Below are 5,304 nucleotides of genomic sequence, written 5' to 3' on the forward strand. Positions count from 1 at the left end.
TGACTCAACCTGGGCGAGCCACCAATGAAGTAACTGCATCGATCTCATAAAGTCCGCCTACCTTCTATTTCTCTCTTGTGTTCCACTGATAACTGTTCATGGCCATTTCTTCAATGAGATGTCAGGTTCTTCAAGGGTCTTGCTTCCTAAGATACCTCCTACTGCAGCATCAACTAACTGTCTTGTGCTTGGGTTCAACACATTATAGAAAGTCTGAATGACCATCCACTTGGGGAACCCATGTTGAGGGCATTTCCGCATAAGCTCCTTGAATCTATCCCATGTCTGAAAAAGAAACTCTAATTATGTTTGCACAAAGGAGGTAATTTCATTCCTGAGCTTCGTAGATTTTCCAGTGGGAAATATCGGGCAAAAAAAAAATGCTTCTACCATCTCCTCCCAAGTAGTAATCGATACTCTAGGTAATGAATGTAGCCACTGCTTTGCTCTCCCCTTCAAGAAAAATGGGAAGACCCCCAATTTGATTGCATCATCCGTAACTCCATTAATCTTAAGCTTGTCGTACACTTCCAAGAAGTTCTCGATGTGGTTGTTTGGATCCTCATCAGCCAAACCATTAAACTATGCCGATTGCAGTATCATCTGCATGAATGCTGGCTTTAGCTCAAAGTTCTGAGCTATAATCAGTGGCCGCACAACACTAGACTGTGTGCCCAGAACTGCGGGTCTGGCATAATCTGATAGTGTCCTCTGCTGTTCATTTTGTTCTGTCATATTATATGACCCTTCATCTTCTACCTCAGCTTGATTTGACTGTTCTTGCACAGGTTCTTTTCTCTTTCTAAGAAGTGTTCGTTCAAGTTCAAGATCTCTTTCAACCAATGTCGAAGGGTTCCCTCGGGTCATAACCTGAAGCTGCAACCAAAGAAAGGAAAACAAATCAGAACGATGGAAGAATAAGAAAGCGTGAAATAGAATAAATGGCGAATTGCAAAAATAGCAAAGTCCACAGTGTTTCTAAAACGCCTATACCCTGGCAATGGTGCGAAAAACTTGATAACGCCCTTTTGCTTGTGAACCGCAAGTGCACGGGTTTGTCGAAGTAATAATACCCTGGTGAGTGGGTAGTCGTATCCACAGGGAATAGTGATCAGAAACATAAAAAATTGCTATTTAACTAGAATGAAGATGAATTGATAGTGGTTTGAACAAAATCAATGAGAATGGAAATAAAGAAAAAAGAAGGAAGAGAGGCACTATAAAAAGGACAGGAAAGGCAATCGATATAAAGTGGGGCACCAGGACATTGGTCCCCCTAGGACAATTGCTTCAAGTGCAAAACCAACTATTATGTGTCCTAATTAATGCTTAATGAGTTGTAGAAATTCTAAAATTCACTGTCTCAAACGTAATGTCAACCGTGACTAACCCTACAATATGCCCGGCAGAGAAATTGCTCAGTCTGAACACCTCACACTGTCAAAGTTGCTTAAAGCTTTGGGAACTCCAACTGATAAACCCTATTGTCTAACATTGATCTAACCCTTTGGTCCGGACGAAAGACCCCTAGTCACAATTAAGCACTAGCTAAGGATTACTTCAACGCTTCACTCTGTTGATTGTGCAACTAAGCCCCAGCGAAGTTACTCTCTTAGCACTTCACCCTATTGTGATCACAAAGAACTCATGAAACACGGAGGTAGGATAAATAACATCGAAGGGGAAAGGGGATGTTCTGCTACCTCTCGACTCACACTCTCAATCCTCTCCAATCTTTCTTTGTCTATCCTCATGCTGTGTCACTCACTCAGAAGGATTACCAATGTAGGCTATTAGCCCTAGTGTCTCTATAAGGGAAAAAAAATGCAACAAGCATTCAATATTGGAACTCAATTGAAGACATCAATTAAATAAACATAATAGAAAGGTCAAAGAAACAATATCAACCTAGGGTTTACAAGTCCAAGTACCCACTAGGGGTTTAGCTCTCCATGGAGTAAGATACAACTAATTATGAAATTGAAAGTAAAAGCATCTAATCCATAAGTAAAACCCCCTTGGTATTCGTGTCAATGGTCTTATGGAGTATCCGTATCTTCTCCAAAGGTTTCCTCGTCAAGCCTAGGGCACACCTTGCCGAATCGATGCCGACGAAAGCTCCCCAATAACTCTCTTCCGAAAGAACGTGGTGTTGAAAGCCGTAGAACCACTCCAAAAGCCTTCCCAAAACACCTCTAAACATTAGCCGCGAGCACGTCCAAAGATGGTGAAGAGATGGGCAAAAGATAGGAAAAAAATCTTCAAAACGGACTAAAATCGCGACTTAAATATGGCTAAAATCGGGCACCCACACGAGCGTGTGGAATTTTCACATGCCCGTTTGAATCTGCAGGAATTGATTTTCTCCGGCCTATGAATAGTAACTACTACAGTAACTTTACTACATCGATTTTTCTATAGTAAACTGCTACAGGGCTCCGCCAAAAATACTCTTGAATCCACACTTTCCATCTAGGCTACATGAATGGGGTACACATTCATACGGTAGAACACGTTGCTTGTTCAACAAAATCACATTTGACGATAATCTTACTAGCTTTGCACAAGTCGGAACACATGAGTGTGACTGTCTTTGTGCCCTCTACTTGGCACGTTCACTCGAGCACAACGGAAGTTGGCACACACTCATGTGTATTTGAGCACAACTTGTGTCTTCACGTTTATTCACTCTAAGATTTTATCAACAACATGCATTCACAGTCTACTTTGGCTTCTTTCTTCCATACTTGTCTCCTCAAACCTACATGCACAAGAGTAACACATACACATGTGTGAGTGATAAAATGTGAGAAAAGTAATGCTCATTGTAAGAAAAGAATACTTGATATTACTAATACATAAGCACATATCAGTGAGCGAGGTGAGAAGCTTTCTAGGACTTGCTGGCTTTTACCGTCAGTTTGTGAAGGATTTCAGCACCATTGCCCCCAGAATCAATGAATTGACAAAGAAAGAAGTTTCATTCAAATGGGGGATGGCATAAAAATAGGCATTTCAAAAATTAAAGGACAAATTGACATCCGCACCACTACTAGCACTTCCTGATTTTGGTAAGACTTTCGAAATAAAATTTGATGCAAGTGGTGTTGGTATTAGCGGGGAGCTTATGCAAGAAGGTAGGCCCATTGCTTATTTTAGTGAGAAGCTAAGTGGTCCAGCTCTCAATTATTCTGTTTATGATAAGGAGTTGCATGCGCTTGTGAGGGCTTTGGAAACATAGCAACATTACTTATGGCCAAAAGAATTTGTGATAAATTCTGACCAAAAATCATTGAAGCATCTTAAGGGTCAATTAAAACTAAATCATAGACATTCAAGGAGTGCGTTCATTTAATCTTTTCCTTACATTGTCAAGTACAAGAAAAGGAAGGATAACCTTGTAGCTGATGCATTGTCTAGGCGCCATGCTTTGATGTCCCGACTAGATGCTAAAATTCTGGGTTTAGAAAGCATTAAAGAGTTATATAATAAAGATTCATACTTTGCTGAACCCTATTCTAAATGTAGTACAGGAAAAGGCTGGGAAAAGTTTCATTTGCATGATGGTTTCTTATTTCGAGCTAACAAATTATATATACAAGATTGCTCTGCTCGCTTATTACTCTTGTTGGAAGCTCAAGGTGGTGGTCTGATGGGCCACTTTGGTGCTAAGAAGACAGAAAATGTGTTGAATGACCACTTCTTTTTCCCAAAAAATGAGGCATGATGTTGAGTGCAACGTGCAGTGATGCAAGACGTGCCAAGAACTAAGAGGGGAAGGGATTCTATATTTGTGGTTGTTGATAGGTTTAGCAAGATGGCTCATTTTATTCCTTGTCATAAGAGCAATGATGATTCACATGTTGCTGATCTATTTTTCAGGGAAGTGGTGCGACTACATGGTGTGCTACGAACCATTGTCTAAGATCATAATACAAAGTCCTTGAGCTATTTTTGGAAAACCTAGCGGGGGAAGCTAGGAACCAAGCTATTTTTCACCACTACGTGTCACCCCCAGACAAATGGGCAAATAGAAGTTGTTAACCGCGCATTATCCATGATATTAAAAACAATTTTAAAGAAGAATTTAAAGATGTCAGAGGAGTGTGTACCGCATGTCAAATTCACATATAACAGGGTGATACCTTCCACCACTAAATTTTGTCCATTCAAAATTTTATATGGTTTTAAAGCTACTAACGACGCCCCTTGCGTAAGTCTCCCAGTGCACGGGTTTGTCGAGTAATAAAATCCAAGGTCAGTGTGTATCGTATCCACAGGGAGTAGGGAATAAAAAATACTTTAATTGTTTCTTAACCAAGTGAAAAGATGAATAATGGTTTTGTTAACAAGATGTAATGTAAATAAGAATAAAAGAGATAAGAAAGAGAAGCACAAGTAAAAGGGAGGTAAAGCAATCGATATAAATGGGGTACTTGGATATTGTTCCGCCTAGGACAATCGTTTCAAGTGCAAAACCAACTATTATGCTTCCTAATTAATGCATTAATTAGTCGTGATAATCCTTCAATACACGGTCCCAAATCTAAGGTCAACAGTGACTAACTTTATACCATGTCCCGGAGGAGAAATCGAACTATCTCAACACCTCGCACTTGGATAGAATCACATGGAGTTCGAGGGATTCCAAATGATAAACCCTCTTCCTAGATATAGACCTAACCTTGGGTCGAGGTGAAAGTCCTAGTCACAATTAAGCCCTACGTGCTAAAATCACTTCAACGCTTCACTCTGTTGCCTCTGCAACTAAGCCCCAGCGGAAGGTCATCCCCAAGCCCATTCACTCTACTATGACCGCAAAGAACTTGATGAAATGAAGGGACGCTCCGCTACCTCTCTACTCACCCTCTCAACCCTCTCCAATTTAGCTTTGTCTAACTCTCGTGGTGTGTCACTCACTCACAAGGGTTACCAATAAGAACTCTCAACCCTAGTGTCACTCTAAACGAGTATTCATTCAATCAAACATTCAATATTTTAACTCAATTAAAGCATCAATTAATGAAAGCATAATAAATGGTTAAATGAAACAAAAACATCCTAGGGTTCACAAATCTAAGTACCCACTAGGGGGTTTAGCTCTCCATGGAGCTAGTTACAATCAACAATGAAAGCGAATGTAAAAGCAAGTAATCCATAGAAAACCCCCTCCATAGTCATGATGATGGTTTTGTGGACAAACCTCGACTCTTCCAAAGGTCCCTTTATCCGGCCTAGAATACACCTCGCCAGATCGATGCAGACGAAAGCTCTCCCACTAATCTTCTTCCAAATGAAGCGCGA

The 5,304-nt window shown here is 40.4% G+C and overlaps 1 non-coding gene across 1 annotated transcript; it reads left to right on the plus strand.

Moving 5' to 3' along the window:
* Window positions 1-235: 235 nt before the first annotated feature.
* Window positions 236-342, plus strand: LOC120272946. The gene has a single exon (XR_005540477.1). It is a non-coding gene; the product is annotated as a small nucleolar RNA R71 (small nucleolar RNA).
* Window positions 343-5,304: the final 4,962 nt, after the last annotated feature.

This window comes from Dioscorea cayenensis, chromosome 11, assembly GCF_009730915.1.
Source record: "Dioscorea cayenensis subsp. rotundata cultivar TDr96_F1 chromosome 11, TDr96_F1_v2_PseudoChromosome.rev07_lg8_w22 25.fasta, whole genome shotgun sequence".
Classification (NCBI taxonomy): Eukaryota; Viridiplantae; Streptophyta; class Magnoliopsida; order Dioscoreales; family Dioscoreaceae; genus Dioscorea; species Dioscorea cayenensis.